The following is a 17,244-nucleotide window of genomic DNA, read 5'->3' on the forward strand; positions in this document are numbered from 1 at the left end:
GTTATCTTAAAAGTCAAAGTCTCTCTCTGCTCTCTCTCTCTCTCTCCTCTCTCTCTCTCTCTCTCTCTCTCTCTCTTCCTCTCTCAAACTGAAACAGTCTCTCTCTCTCTCTCTCTCTCTCTCTCTCTCTCTCTCTCTTCTCCGTCTCTCTCTCTATCTCCGTTCTTTCTCTGGAGGAGTTTTCTAGTTCATGTTTATTTCTTTCCTCCCATCTAGAAGAAACAAGTCCTTCACACAGCGTGAGTGCGGTGAGAGACCAGAAGACAGAGCGCAGGTAAATGAATAGTTTCATTTCAAAGCATGATCTCCACTCTTCAGGCTGCCTCATTAACCGGTGGCGTTCTGCATCATTGTGATTTGATGAGAAGGTCAGACCATGAATGTCTTGGGAGATCATATTCCTTCTCTAACAAAAGCTTACGCTCCATAAGAGAAACTGACTGGATCTCTTATGCCTCTGTGCCGGCGACAGCCAATGGCGGGCGTTATGTTACAGGTTGTCCGTCTGTCCCGATGGCGACTGTGGAGGTCAAAGTCAAGGTGACTGCTGACCTCCTGAACCATTTTATCCTCATGAACAGATTGAAGATCATTTCAGAATTTGGCACAAATGTTCACTGGCCTCATGAATGACCTGATTGGTCAAGGTCAAGGCCACAGCGGCCACACCAACATGTTTTGGGCCTTTTAATTTATGATATCTCAAATCTACTGCCTTTAAGAGATTTCTTGAAACTTTGACTTAAAGATGAACAGATTGGATTTTTACGATGGTCTCATATGGGCAAGAAATAAATGTGAATATTAGGCTTTGCTGTGGAGGCGCACAACCGAAGGGCAGTAATTCTGAATTAGGGAGTAAAATGTAGAGTGAATGTTTAGTGGTGACACCGGGTTCATCTGTTAGAAGATGAGCTGGTCGCAGCAGGGGAAAAACAAGCTCAAGATCACTGCTGCATCACAGTTTGATTCAGCAGAGTAGGATTAGGCCCACAACAAGAGAAACTCAGAACCCAACAAAGAGGATTAAAGTAGACACAGATTCCAGCCACAGTCCCAGCTAGTTATTTTACTGTACGACCAGATTTCAGCTACGGCACACACAGCCAGCAGGGCCGCACGATGGCGTCCACTACGTAGCGTCTTAGCTACACCCAGAACCGGGCAGATGCCGCCTGCTCCCAGCATGGCTCGAGTTCAACCCCAGAAGAAGCACGAGAGACGAGGAGGAGGAGGCTGAATACAGGCGCTGTTCGATTGACAGTGCAACAGGGTGAACAGCTCACGCGTAAGACATTTTCATCACTACATTTATTGAGGGTTAAAACTGTGGGTGCTTGAGTGGTTTTATTCTGCCCTTCACAGAACAAGACGTAGAAGAAGAGGGAGATGATTCATCTGCAGTGTACAGCACAGTCATAAGCACTGAAGAAACACAACATGAATCTATTGTTTATATGTTAGTTTTACAGCATCCATGAACCAGAAGAAATAAAACATATAGACATGTGCAGTGTTTGTAAGGTTTGTTTTCTTTCTTGATGGGTTAATTAACCCAGATTACAAATTCTCTCACTTCTCACTTTGGAAGCCACGAAGGTAAAGGTAAGAAAGTTGTTCTTCTTCTCCCATAATTGAAAATATTTTAGACTCAACCACGTGTAGAGTTAGCCTCAGGTTAGGCTAACGCTAACCGTAATGTATGTTACCGTCAAAATGTTACAAATAACAATAATATTAACTTCTAAATATTATAAATTGTAATTAGTTGTAACTAATATTAACAGCTAAAAGATTTCTGTCACCCCCTGTTGGCTGGCTGCAGTATTTGTCATAAACACGGCCTCTTCCATGTCAGTGGATGGGACATGGACCAAGCTAAAAACATGTCTGTATACAAATCAAATACGTTTTTCTCAAAGATGGTGCCTGTCACTCTTGGTAGTTCTTCTCACACTGGTGCATCTTCAAGTGTTCATTTTTTAAAAATCATTCATATTCAGTCACAGTCATTGTGCCCCCTACTGGTCACTGGAAGTAACCCTTGTGTTAATTACCCTTCGGTTTACAAGGAATGTTCATGTCGTGTTCTACTCTTGATATACAGCAGCATGGTGCGTGCAGGGTGCTTCTCCGGTGCCACGCAGTGGACACAGGAAGCATGTACACAGCTGCACACTCCGCGCTTGGAATTAACATCTTTCTCAAGCTCGTGCAGTGTCGGACCGGTTGAGAAAAGTAAGCCCTCGTCAACTGGCTGGATCGAGGGGAGCAGGCCTGTTCAACGCTGCTTACAGCTTTAGTTGAGGAAGATTCAGGTTTGGTATGAACAGCCCACTAAAGTCGTTTCTCACACTTTGTAAAATGAAGAAATTCACAGTTTGTACAAACACAAGTTACTTCTTTGTTTTAGTTTAATCTTTCACCATCAGGCTCAGCAAGCACGTAAGTGTAAGAAGGAGGAAGTTGGGGATGTGTTAACAGTTTTAAATTTATCTTTCTCTGACAGAATCTGTCTTTATTCTCAGACTCTTCTGTGTTGTAGGTAGACGTGTCTGTGATGTGACTGAGTTTCATCTTGTGCACATTATTTATCTGTGGACGTTTTTTTTTTTATTGTTTTGAAGTCACAGACGAGCAGCAGCTACTATGAGTGTAACTGCAGCAGCGAGTGGATTTGTTATCCTTCTTCTCACTGTGACAGGTACTGTGCGTCTGCATTCATGTTTCACTCTATTTTACACTCGGACTTCTGATTCACCTGAAGTGAGTTTGAAGAAAGTAAAAATATAAATTAACCATTCATTCATTTTCAGATCACCACCTGTAAAGTGATGAAGAAAGAAAATATGAATGAATTATCATCAGTATTATTTTTGTATCTTTGTTCGATGCAGGAATTGTCATCAGTGTGTGGAGTCATCAGTTGAAATGCTTGGGATACTTGCTCATGGAAATGTGTTTCTTTTCTACAGAAGTAAAAGTAAACTAAGTGTTCTCTGGTGTCGTTATGAATCTGATTCTCTGTGTTACAGTGGTACAGTGTGAGAATGGCCAGGATGTGAGTTACGCTTCTGCTGAGATCTGTGCCTTCAGGATCAACAGTGGACATTACCTGTACCTACATACCCATCACATTTAATAATGCTGATACTACAGTTCAGGAAACTTTCTACGGTTCATTCAAGCGAGTAATGGGATTAACGTTGATCTAAGGACTGATCCGGAGTATTATTCCAGGTCGTGTGGAAGTATCTCTGTGAAAACAACAAGTACACTCTGAGTATCTCTAACCTGACAGAGAGGCGACTCAGCTGTGTACAAGTTCAGTTCACAACAAACCAACCTCATGGGAGTTTAACTGGTTCACCTGGAGTCACTCTGTCTGTCACAGGTAACATTTCATTAGAGTCAGTTTGAAATGTTGGTATGTTGAAATAAAATAACATGTTTGTTCACAGCCCCTCAGCTCAGGTGCATTTGAGGGAGATCAACAGCCAATCCATATTCTACCTGGACAGAGCTGACCTGTCACAGCAGGTGTCAGCTCTGATCATCTTTCCTACGTTTGGTACAATAACAATGAACTTGTTGGACGAAAAAATACTTTCACCTCCAACACTTTAATGCTGAAGACAGCCCTATGCTGTATGCTATAGAAGGACATGAGCATTTCCCTTCTCCTACATTGAGTGGTTACTCCTCTCATGAAGATACAATAATGTGGAAATAATTTAAATTAAACTTTAACAAATAATACAGACAGTGTTTTGAGACTGTATTCTCATCCTGTGTGTTAATATGGGCTATCCTTCAGATGCTCCCAGCCTCCCTCTGTGTCAGTGAGTCCCTCTGGTGAGATCATGAGCAGCTCAGTGACTCTGACCTGCAGCAGTGATGCAAACCCAGCAGCCCTAAATACACCTGGTACAAGAGAAGTGGAGATAAGCAAGTTCAACCTCTCCAGTGAAGAGACAAGAGATTTGTCCTCAGCTCAATCCGGTCGTCAGACTCTGGAGGTATTACTGCACAGCTAGAGAATGAGCTGGGAAGGAGTTCAGCAGACATGCTGTACTGTGACATGTGAGTGGAAACACAGGTTATTAAGTGAAGATATATTGAATCAGTCCCATTCTTTGTCCTTTACATTTTAAATGTGTGCAGATATGGGTGGTTTGACTTCTGCCCCCATAAATATTCACAGTCAGACCATCAGCAGCACAAAGGAATCCACCCAGCGTCTATTCAAAACATCCATAAAGCTTTCACCATCCTCAGTAAACTTGAAAATATTTCAGCCCCATGTGCACATTCATGTGAGCAAACAGCTCTCAGCAGACAGACAGTGGTGAAAACAAAGCCACACTCCCTGTGCACACGTCACACATACACCTCCCAGCAGGGGAGCAGTGGCTCATTAACATTTTTAAGAGACACGTCCACAAACAGGCCACTCTAGACAGGGCTCTTCACCGTTTTATTAGAAAAAACTCTGTCTAATTGTGGAAAAGGGTCATAATATGTCACGTTTAAGTCCACGTTACAAACTGGACTATGGTTTGAAATCTGTGGACATTCAGGAGTCTCGAAACAGTAGTGCAACAGGAAATCATTGAAAAACCTCTCACTTAACAACAAGAAGAATTTACCTGTGTCAGTTTAACAACCTTGCTGTTGTAACTCAGTGACTCCACCCACCTGAGCACCTTTGACTTTAACACATCATATCATATATGTCCCCAAATGTTAAACACAATGCTCTGTCATCTGTTATATCTCATTCTGTTTTCACACATACAGACGCTCCAAAGCCTCCTCTGTGTCAGTGAGTCCTCTGGTGAGATCATGGAGGGCATCTCGGTGAATCTGACCTGCACCAGTGCCCCAACCCAGCAGCTAATTACACACCTGGTACAGAGGCCCCGAACTCTGCTTCAGGACCAGAGGGCGTTTATACGTCTCTCCTCCATCAGCTCTGGGGACAGGGGGTCTACTCCTGTAAGTCTGAGAAATCAGTACGGACCGGATCAACTCCCACGTCTCTACGTGACGTCCAGTGTGAGTAGAAAACATCCACATATCCATGAAACCCAGCACTGTCTCGCAATCTTACAGAAGGTTCCTGGGTCCGCCCCCTTATCTGGATTCACACCAAACTTTCTGATTCTTCCTGACCGTACCTCATCCTACCTTCAAGTTTCATGCTAATCGACTTGGTAGTTTTTGTGTAATCTTGCTTAAAATCAACAACCAACAAACAAACGGACTGGGGTGGCTCATCTGTTGTTGCATAGCTACACTATATGGCGTCATTTTCTAAACTCATAGTAATGACATTCCCATCATATGATCATAGATTATTTTCATGTATATAAGCTTCAGGTCGTCTCTATAGTCTATTAGAGGCAGGAATACAGCAGATAGGCAGTTTTAAGGATGCATGATGTAAATCTTGTGATGGAAATTCATCTTGAGATTTGAAATAATGAAATTCTCAGACTGGAGTTGCCTTTGAGTCTTTATAATAGTACTTTATACTATTTAATAGTAAGCTCTGCAGAGGATTTACACAGCAAAGCACAGGTGCTCAAATGGAACTAGCCACTTGAAGTTCACAAAAGCCAGAACTTATACAAGAAGGCATTTCATAAACATAATATGAAAAAGACATGAAAGACATGAGATCATCTGTGTCTGTCCATCTGCTGCTTAGCAGTTGGAAGAAAACATCACCAAATAAGGGCATGCACTGTTGATCAGGTCATAGCAGTGAGACCGCCAGATAAGGGGTTCCATCCTGTCAGGTAGACAGTATCACAGCAGTTAGACACCTGGTCAGGGGATTTCCACTACACTTTCCCTTTGATCATCAATAAATACGGTCACTAACGAGAATAATAGAACATCACCATCAACATCAATCATGAAGTGTCTCCGAGTCTTTTTTCTTCGCTTGTCATTGGGTCACATCACCGCTAGGCGGGGTTCTTCAGGCGCCGAACATGGAAGACCGCAACAAGTCGCGCTGCTCAGTTTCATGGAAGAAAGTTATTTCTATGTTGGCTGGCTTTTTAATGAAATCTTGCGAAGAATGGTAAATAACATATCATCATTATTGCATTTCAATTTGGCATATCATTCGTTCAAAGTAAACAGCAGCCCAAAGTCATCAAAAGCGATAAGCGACGCCGCGATATCAAAATCAAATATCAATCGGCTTTTTAGTGCTGTCAATCAAATTGATATCTTAAATATAAGCAACCATCAATATAAATTCCTGGGCTTCAAATTAAAGCATCATAAAATGAAGTTGAAAGGATAATTGCAGTAGCTGTTTTGTCAGTGAAATCATTAAAGAGCATATAAGCTGGGGGAGAAAATAACATGAGCCTAAGGTTGAGTATCGTCATCAGAACCATCTGTGCTGTCGGTGTCCAGGTAGGGAGGGATGGGAATAAGTTGCGGATCAAAGGGACTGAATGCTTTATCTTTTGTCTAGTCAAATTTGCATGTGCTGGATGGTTCTGAGAGGACACCGTGGAAAAAGACAGTTCGTTAGATCATCAGAGACTTTTATAGGGAGTGCATCTAGACAGAATAATGTACCAAAACAATAATAGAGGAAGTCATGGAGTAACTACGTGTAGGCCTCTCAGGCCAGACAACCCTGGATGTGAAATGGATGCCATGGCCTGTCCATAGTCTCAGTTATCAGGCAGATTTCTTCTGTGTTGTGGCAGAACGCTCGTGTGGTTAATCATACAACACTCTCGGTGCTTCTCAACCTGTGGAAGCTGTCAGTGTGTATGCTTTCAGCTGAAGGTTGGCTGGTCAGATGGAGACTGGTACTGCGTTTGCAGTGGCTGGCGTGGATCCAGGTGGCTCTTTCAGCAACTTTTCACTGCTGTATGTGGGTTGTAGGCAGTACCTGGTAGGGCCCTTGCCACCTGTGTCTGATGTCTGAAAGAGAAGAAGTCAGAGTTAGAGCAATAGGACAACATATCATGATCACACAAGTCTGTGGATGGAGGCGGAGAAGACGGAGGATCACACCAATGTGGGGTTCGTTTTCTCATCCTCATGTACATCAGCACCAGAGGCAGGACTTTGCAAGACCTGTGCCTTCACAGCACTTTGCAAGTTTAGTTTTGAGTGTGCCGTTCTCTCGTTCCACAGTTCCACCACTGGCTGGATGATGTGCACAGTGTGTTAAGCACATCCATGAACAGATGAGAACCGAGTTGTTTGACAGCTTCGTTCTGAAGTGTCTGCCATTGTCACTGGAAATTCTGCTAGGAATTCCCCATCATTGGAATAATGTCTCTTAACAGTGCAAAATGGCAGACAGAAGATCTGTGATGGACCGTGGTGTGCTATCTTTTTACCAGAAGATTTGAGGGCGTTTTCTGCTGTTGCCCAAAGTGCCAAAATCATGAGTTACACCCGAACGCATATCTGGAGTCAGTGTAGACTGTGAGTGTTTTACCAGTAGCCAATTTGCATGCTTCCATGAGTGCAATGAGCTCTGCTGCCTGGGCTGAGAGGTGATGAGAAGAGAACTCGAGAGGAGAACGTTATCTGAACAAACAGAAAAACCAACACAGTTAGTACCAGAGACAGGGTCACGTGAGGCGGACCCATTGACATACAGAATCAAGTCAGAGTTAGAAAGAGGTTCGTCAGAGGTCAGGTCATTAGGGCACTGGACTTGAAGTTCAGCCACACAGTTGTGTTCTTCCCGTCATCCGGAAGCAGAGAATGGCGTGGCTGGGTTCAAAGGATTGAACAGCGTTTCACTGTGATGTTGGGCATGTCAAGAGGGAACAGTGTGATACCTCAACTGTGAGCAGCAGAAGATGTAGAGTCTTCTGTTCTGTAAGAATAGGGCACAGCATGAGGAACAGGAGTGTCAAGTCCAAAGTAACCTACTATGTCTCGTGAGGCAAGGACAGCTTATTTTTTTTTCACAGGCGGCCACTGCACACGCCAAACAACGTGATGACTGCCACGGATCAAGTTCGGCGGAGAAGTAGGCGACAGGCGATATTTTGTCACCATGAGACTGAAGACGGAAGTCATGCGTGGTCTCATCACAGCCTGAACAAGGTGTCCAGGGTTAGGGAGGCAAGAGTGGGAGATTGCTGCAGCGTCTTCTTCAGTGTGACAAATGCCTCGACTGCCTCTAGATCCAAGCAGCTCAGAATTCCGTGAGAATAGAGTGAATTTGCCATGGTATAGAGCACCTAAAGGGCTTCAGAAGAGCAAAGTCCAGGAATGAGCGTTCTACAGAAAGTGCATGTGACGATGAATGAGCATAAGTTGTTTTTCTTCGTCAAGGGTTTAGGCATGTTAACAATAGCTTCTACTCTCTTATCAGACAGGGTTGCCATCTTTGGTGATGACATGACCCAGAAGCGTGACAGTTGTTGTACAAAGCGTGGTTTGCTGAGGCTGACTTTATGGCCCTCCACGAGCCAGATGTCTCAGCAAAGCGATCGTATTGTTTCACATTGCTCCTGTGTGGGACTGGCAATTATTAGATCATCAACATATTGCAAGAGAGCTGAACCCGGAGTAAGGGATGAGGGTTCAAGACTGTTCCTGAGAGCCTGATTGTATAATGATGGAGAGTTGCAGTAGCCTTGACACTTTAGGCGTGTGAGCGTGTAGGCCTTGTTTTCCAAAATTAAAAGCTAACCAGTACTGGCTGTCCCTGTGGACAGGAACACAAAAAAGCATTGGATAAGTCTACAACCCGAAAACCACGCTGCATTAGACGGAATTTGGGAAGCAGCGTGTATGGAGTGCGGGAACAATATGCTGTGAGCAATTACAGCATCATTCACAGCCTTCAGATCCTGCACAGCTTTCCACTCCAGTAGGATTTGACCTTTGTCTCTGATCTTCTTAACTAGGAACAGTGGAGTGCGGACCGATGAATCTCAGGGCAGGGGACAATTACACCCAGCCTGCAAGGATTCAAAAACAGGGCGTATCCCTCCTGCTTTCTGTCTGAGTGGATATTGTTGTTTACATGGCCTATAATCAGATTTTGGGTGATTTTTGCCCACATTATGTTTGTCCTTTGCCCACAGTGTTTCAGGCAGATCTGAAAGCAAAGGAGGAGAAACATCAGAGGGTTGGACAGCATTGCATAAGAATGAAGGGTGATTTTCAGTCACAACAAACAGTGATGGCTGGAGAACAGAAGGTTGGGTGTGCAGATCAAATGCACTCAGACTGGGTGAATGCATTACATCAGGCGTGGTTGTGGGTTTGCCAACCAATGGCAGCCTGGCATGATCTGGCAAATGGGCCTAGAGTGCCCTCTGCGGTCATCATGGGACTTGGAGAAGCGAGATGTGAGGGCTGGAATTCGAGGCGAAACAGTGCCATCTGTTGGTCAGTGTGAGTGAGACGGAAGCTGCACTTCTGGAACCAGACCAAAAATATTGGACACTTTCAGAGAATCATCAGGAAAGGCAAAAACAGAGATTCACTAAACGTGATCTGCTGTGTCTGTATGTAAAGTGCAATGCAATGAATCAATGTGCATAAAATCAGAAAAAAGGGGTGACAGAGACCTGACCTGGAGAGCAGATCAGTGGAGGCATTTATAGGAAGTTGACACTGATATACAATGGCTGCTCAGAAGATGTGGTCTGTGACATTGTGAAGAAGAATTGTGCATAACTGTCCTCCATCAGGGAGGATACTTGCGGTGAGGCCTAACACAATCATCAAATCTCTTTTCAATAGATTAATTGGGCAACAGGAGACAACAGAAAATCATATTTCAAACCTTGCTGGGATGTTTGTCAAACTGAGCGGCGCATTTGAGAGGTTTTGTAGAATTTTCTTTACATTGGCACCACTGGCACCTTGAGAGAGAATATAAAGCGACCACTCATCTCTCCCAGAGTTGTGGGCAAATCTGACATCTAACACAGAATAACCTGCACCAGAGTGGGGCCATGAAATTAAGTTTGTGACCGTTAACACAGTTCGAGTTAGGCATTTTCTTAAAAGCATCACTATTGTATAACATAAGGCCACAAAGTTGTGTTTGCTCTGGTGTGCGGTGGTTTGCTTGGCTTGATTTCTTCATTGCTGGAGCTTTTGTGTGTGTATGTGCGGTTAGAATTACAGCATTTTCTTCATTGCAGTAGCATGTATGTATCTGTGTTTTCACTTCCTTTCTCTGATCCTCGGCTAAGGGTAGATTGGTCGTCTCCCCCCACGTCTGCCCCCTCCTCACTTTCTGTAGTTCAATCGGCAGTGATTCTTGTCTCCCCTCCTCTCACTGCTTTCAGAGCAGTCCTGGCCCAGTGTGAAAACCTCCCCACGGCGTGTGAGGAAATCTCTACGGTTTCGCCTGGTTGTTGTTTGCACCCGATTATTTTGGACATCAATTTATTGGGGAAGGCGGTCCTCCCAGGGCGTTGAGGAGTGTGTTGAGCGATTGACATATGCTGCGTCGCGCATCATCCCGGTCTGGTGAAGTCAGACGGAGGTCTCCCCCCACAGTGCGACCAGGACCTTATCTTTTGCAAAGTCAGTGGGGCCTAAAGATGAGGAAGAGGAGTGGGCGTCATCATTCAGTCCTCCCGCTGCCCCGTCTCCATAGACTGGGAGAGCAGTGGGTGGAGTCTGAATGGGCCTGATCGTTGATTGGTGGAGTCTGGTCTCTGCACATCATATGGAGGAGGTTTTGTAAGTAGGTGAGGAAGGAAGGCAGGCGTCGAGGATAGGACTGCCACACCCTGTAATGGAGAATGCAGAGATCTATATGATTTCTTTTCAACTTTCTCAGTTTCCTTTATCAACCTTAGCCATCTGTTTAAATGTTTTTTTCTGTGCCTACCTCCCCTCTTTCCCACATTTCAGACACTTTCTTATTATCTTCTGTCTTTCACATTAGAGCCTTGATTTATTTATTTCTTTTTCTTTTTTCTATTTTGTTGCTTTTTAATTCTTCCTCTTTCTCGAGAGTTCTCTCTTAAAAGTTTAATTTTTTAGAGCAATGAATGACCGTTGAGGAAAAAGCAAAGTCTCTGAGGCCATATTGGAAGAAAAATGTCACACTTTCCCACGTCCTCACTCTCATCACAATTTCTACATCCTTATCAATTAAGTGTATGAAATCGTACTCATGCAATTTCCGCTTGGGCACTCAATTTTAAGACTTGGGCAATCTCCATAAATCCTTGTTTCTTTCTCCGGCAAAACAGGAAAAAAGCCCAACAAGGATGATTGCCACAGGACAGGTGGTTAACATCATTAATCCACAATAATCCAGAGAGAATGACTAATACACCCGTTCCAAATAAAACCCTTTAAATATATTATTTCTTATGTTTGATTTTGTATTTGAGAAATCATCTAAACAGTCATGAAAATCCAAATTTCAACATCTCACCAGATATAAAATGACCAAGGGTCTTTGGATCCTGTGAAGAAGGTCAGACCCAGATTATTTGGCCCTCTCTTCTCTTAACTATTGGAGGTAGAGGCAGAGAATTTTCTCTCTGGATGATCAGCCACCGAAAACTACAAGGTCCAGGCAGTCACCTCAAGGGATCCTGTTGACGCCAAGTTTGTGATGGAAATTCATCTTGAGATTGAAATAATGAAATTCTCAGACTGGAGTTGCCTTTAGTCTTTATAATGAATAAGCTCTGCAGGTTACACAACAAGCCATGAGTGCTCAAAGTGGAACTGGCCAAGTTCACAAAAGCCAGAACTTATCTGAAGGCGTTTCATAAAACATAATATGAAAAAGACATGAAAGACATGGAATCATCTGTGTCTGTCCGTCCGCTGTAGCAGTTGGAAGAAAAGCATCACCAAATAAGGGCATGCCCTTTGATCAAGGTCATAGCAGTGAGACACTGCCAGATAAGGGTTCCATCCTGTCAGGTAGACAGTATCACAGCAGTTAGACACCTGGTCAGGGGGATTTCCACTACACTCTCTAACTTCTTTGTGACGTTACTCATAAGTCATCTATCCATTATATGATGGGGAATAATGTTCTGATCAGTATATGATTTAGTCTCTCTGCTATTTGTGGAAATATCTTGGAAAATGTGTCTTTTGGGTCAAATCTTTGCTCATCTTGACCTCTGACCTTTGATGATCAGCTGCAAAAGTTAATATTCACTATAATATTCAGTAAGTTTTAGTTCATGTGTTGGGTTATTTTGTAGAATTCACACTACGGGCTGAAAACAAAACCCTCAGTACCTGCTTCTGTCTGCTGGCACCCAGGTTAATAATGATCATCTATATTTAGTAGCACTTATCAAAACCAGAGATTGAAAAGTTCTTCCACTTTGGATTCCATGAATATTTCTGAGTTGATTTCATGATCTTGCATGTTTTTTACAGACGCTCCAAAGCCTCCCTCTGTCAGTGAGTCCCCTCCTGGTGAGATGTGGAGGGCAGCTCGGTGACTCTGACCTGCAGCAGTGATGCTAACCCAGCAGCTAATTACACCTGGTACAAGGAGAACCAAACTCTGCTTCCAAGGACAGGCGTTTATCGTCTCTCCTCCATCAGCTCTGGGGACAGCAGGGGTCTACTCACACAAGTCTGAGAATCAGTACGGACGGATCAACTCCACGTCTCTACATAGGCGTCCAGTGTGAGTAGAAAACATCCACATGTCTGAAACCCAGCACTGTCTGCAATCTCTTACAGAAGGTTCCTGGGTCCGCCTTATCTGGATTCACACCAAACTTTACTGAGTTCTTCCCTGACGTACCTCATCCTACCTTCCAGGTTTTCATGCTAATCGGCTCAGTAGTTTTGTAATCTTGCTTAAATCTAACAACCAACAAACAAAGGGACTGACTTTTACAGCCTACACCCCGCTCCTTTTCATTCACAGAACCTTAAACCATCAATACTCAAGTTTTAGATGTGTCACAGCTGTATATCAAGCCCATCATGTACATAGACAATACTGACTTTGACCAACAGCATCACCTGGCAAATGACTATTGTGGTTGTCAGCTGAAATCATGAAGCACCTGACACAAAAACTAGGTCAACAATTTTGTGCTAATAATTTTTCTGGACAATTTAAAGTACAGTAAGTGAAGAGAAATCTAATCGTCCATTCTTTGTCCTTCACATTTTTAAATGTGCAGATATGGGCGTTTGACTATGCCCCATAAATATTCACAGTCAGACCATCAACAGCACAAGAGAATCCACAGCACATCAGTTAAAAACATCCATAAAGCTTTCTGCATCCTCAGTAAACTTGAGATATTTCCTTCCCTGTGCACATTCACATGTGAGCAAGCAGCTCTCAGCAGACAGACAATGGTGAAAGCAAAACCCTGCTCCTGTGCGTCACACATGCACACTCCAGCAGAGGAGCAGTGGCTCATTAACAGTTTAAGAGACACGCCCACAAACAGACCCTCTGAACAGGGCTCTTCACGTTTTATTAGAAAATAAACTTGTCTTTTATTCAGTCAGAACATGAGACAGGTTTAGCAAACACTTCTGACAAAAAGTTGTTTTTGTAAATGTTTATCTACCTTTAAATGATTTATTGAAATGATGTGAAAGTAAGTGTTTCATCATGAACTTTCACCTGGATTGAGATCAGCACTCATTGGGATCAGCCTCTGCAGTTTTCCTCGCTGTGACTCTCCTCTCCGTGTTCCTACTGAATCAGGTGAGCAATCTGTTCCACTAAAGCTTTATGCAGTAAGGTTCCTGAGAAATCTGTCCTGTTAAATTAAATCAACTCAATTGTGTAACATGTTGTTTTCTATTTGGTTCAATTGATGAAGAAGAAACTCTCAGCAATCTGCTGATCCTGAGGACAGACTTGACCACCCAGTGAGCGGAGTGAGACACAGATTCAGCGTCCAATCCTTTCCAGCGCCACTATTTCTCCGCGTCAAACCCCTTTCCTCTGTCATATAGAAGTTAAAACTAATTCAAATACATTCAAAATTACATTGCAAAAACAATGTCTGTGACTTCATGCAGCGATATCTGCAAGCTTTAATGACTTCTTTGATATTCTGTTCTTTAACACCTTAAGATTTTTTCATTTCATGACCTTGATACCTCCTCTAAGTTTGTTGGTTTGCTGCTTGCCACTTCTTTGATCTTATGAAGACGGAAAAGTTGCTTATTGATTGGTTCAGATATCTTTAGTTTGGAGCACTGTAATGTGGAGCAGATCACCATTGGGTGTGGCTGTGTAATACCTTGATTTTGCGATGTTCTGTCTGAGACTAAGTGTGTGAGACTGCTATGACCCAAGTAGTCTGTCGTTGGGACAAATAAAGTCAGTGTTGGCTGTGTGTGGATGCAGCTCTATAATTAAGGGATTGATCCACAGAGCAGTCGTGTTCTTTTCCTTATCTGTATTTAGTAGTATGTTGCCCATTTACGTGGATTTTAGGTAATTGTGTTACGAGTTTGGAGAGATAGCTGTGTGGCATTGAGTGGCGGTGAGTGAGGGGCGTGGTGCATCGGCGAGACGGAGAGTTGTGTACTCGTTGCTGTCAGACAAGACTGAGAGAAAGAAGGGAGTTAAGGGGGTCGTGGCCTATCCCCTTCCTTCTTATCCTTCAAGTTTTCTGTGAGCCTGACTTTTTCTTTTTAAGTGCCTCTGTGTCTGTAGACCTGCAGTTGTATTAAAGTGTTACACAATTAAATGATACACACATACACCCAAAATATATAGTACTAAAGTTTTTATCAATGTTTGCTGACAGATAGTTTTGGGGTATAGGGTTATATTATTAATGTAGCTCGACCTCCTAATTAAATGATGTTACACAACTTGTTTCGACCAAACTTGGCTGATCGTGAACATCAGCTCCCAGATGTAGTCTTATCTGGACACAACCGATATGAAAGTGCACAAGTGGCTCACATACACACTAAGTGAGAAGTTTGTCGTGTTAGTGTTTAGAATTCAAACTGAAGACCTTCCCTCCTTTTGGTTTTTAGTAGAACCACATGTTTCCTGTCCTTGAAACACGTCTGGTGTAGAGGAAGGAAATTGGTTTAAATAAATCAAAAGCTGCGAAAGTTGGACTCTGCGTTGTCATACTGCCACATGTCAAGATTCAAAGCAAATCTGTGTTTGCAGTGTCTACCCAATCCAGTCTGAGGAAAACTGTGACCTTCACTATGCCAGTGTCCACTTCATGAAGAGTCAGACGGATCCTGTCTCCTCCAACGTCGGATCAGCTGAACCCAGCAAACACAAGAGGCGGAGGAGGTTGCGTACGCTTCTGTCAGCACAACAGATCTGCCGGGTAAACAGCTCTTCATTCAGGACCATTATCCTCACTAACACCACAAAACATCATAAACAGAGATATATCCTATAGAAGTCATTTGATTTTACACTTCCATTTTTCTTATTTTGTTTAAAGTATGTATTTGTTAAAGGAGACATATTCTGCTCATATTCCAGTTTGATCATTTTAATTAGTGTTGTGACTTTAAAATGTTTAATGTTCAGAAAACATCCTTTCCTCAGACTGTCTATTGCTGCAGCTCCTCTTTTCAGCCTCTGTCTCAAACACTTGGTTTTAGCTCCTGTCTCCTTAAGGCCCCCTCCTGATAATGCCCAGTCTGCTCTGATTGGTCACCCGGCCCACTCTGTTGTGATTGGTAGACCACTTCCACCTAGTGTATGAAATCCTCCACTCTCACTTTACGAGGACACATTCAATCTCAAACATTTCTTATGGTTTGCTAGTTTTCCGTGGTGAGCGACATGTTTGTTTGAACCCGTGTGCAGCGGGCTCTTGTTTGGTGGGTGTGTCAGAGGTGTTCCCCAATCAGCAGCGACGCTGTTTTAAAAAGGCAGTGACACAATGGATTCTAAAGTTCTCTACAGATGCTGGTGTTAGAAGCTGCTGTTCCAGGCAATGAGAAGCAGAGGCTATGACATTCAGCCTGTATTGACATTCAACACGTATTTAACCCACATCATCTACCTCGAGATGTTTTCCCACCGAGCGTCCAGAATGACCTCCTCTTGCTAACATTGATGCAACACTTCGTAACATACGTAACACAATGTATTTCAACGCACAACTATTTACATTTAAATACTGTATGCTACGTTTGCTACAGCCCTGGCTTCTGCCGATGATGCAGAGAAGTACGGGCAGGACTACTGGTGAGTGTTTCAGGAGCTTCATGTTCTCTGTGGGGCAGAGGAGCTCGTTTTACCAGGAGGAGCTCAGACTTTGGGCTTAACTGCATAACTTTGAAACTCAATATGTCTCCTTTAATGCTACACGTCTCCTTGACCTCCTGATCATTTATTTGTTTTATCTCCTTTTTCAGAACCAGAGGTCAGGACACTGGAGAGGATCCAGCTGCATTGTACAGCACAGTCAAAAAACCTCCTGCTGTTTAGACCAATGTCTGGAAATCACCTTAGTCGATGGAAATATCTGTAGCTGCGGGATGGATTTGAATAGGATTCATACAGCTGCATGGTCCCCACCAGGATGAATCCTACTTTGGTGACAGTCAGACTCCAGCATCATTGTTGATGAATGTTCAGTTTTTAGTGACTTTGTCTTGACAGCTAATGGATAAATTGACTTGGTGACTAGAGCTTTTTATGAAATATATCAGCAACTTGTAGAAGTTGTTAAAAGCATACATTTAGCCTGAATAGAAAAATATCAAACATTTTATAACTTGCAGCTTCAAACATGAAAATATCTGCGGTGTGTGTCAGGCCAGTCGACAAACTATGGCTTGTAATTAACTTTTTCTATTCATAAAATAATCAAAACAAACATTATTATTTAATTGTAATGTAACACTGCTGCCACTAGATGGTAGTAAAGAGTTTGACTGATAAAACCACAGAGGATTCTGTCACTTTCACTTCTTTCTGTTTCTGCACTATTGTTTCCAGCGTTTCCATCATCAGCCGATCAGGAGTTGTACTCATTTCCTCTGAGGACTGGAGGGACCACGTCTCATGTGGATGTGAGCTGCTATACGTGATGAGCCTTGAATGTGACCGTTAACACAAAGTGAACTGCTGACACCAGATGAGCTGTGTTGCCTCTGGAGTGTCTCTGTTCAAAAGTTGCATCAAATGCATTGATTTCACTTTAGTGTTTTGTGGTATTTCTCATCCGTGTTAAACACGTGAAGAAGAAGGAAGTTAGGTGTGTTTGTCCACCATGTTCACAAGCGGCCATTTCCTCCTGTTTCGTCTCTCTC

General features: G+C 43.1%; 1 protein-coding gene across 1 annotated transcript in view; it reads left to right on the forward strand.

The window, feature by feature from the left end:
* LOC118099583 (B-cell receptor CD22-like) overlaps positions 1-17,244 on the forward strand; it is a 160,185-nt gene that overhangs the window by 29,609 nt on the left and 113,332 nt on the right. The gene's annotated exons all lie outside the window — the stretch shown is intronic.

Source organism: Hippoglossus stenolepis, chromosome 2, assembly GCF_022539355.2.
Source record: "Hippoglossus stenolepis isolate QCI-W04-F060 chromosome 2, HSTE1.2, whole genome shotgun sequence".
Lineage (NCBI taxonomy): Eukaryota > Metazoa > Chordata > Actinopteri > Pleuronectiformes > Pleuronectidae > Hippoglossus > Hippoglossus stenolepis.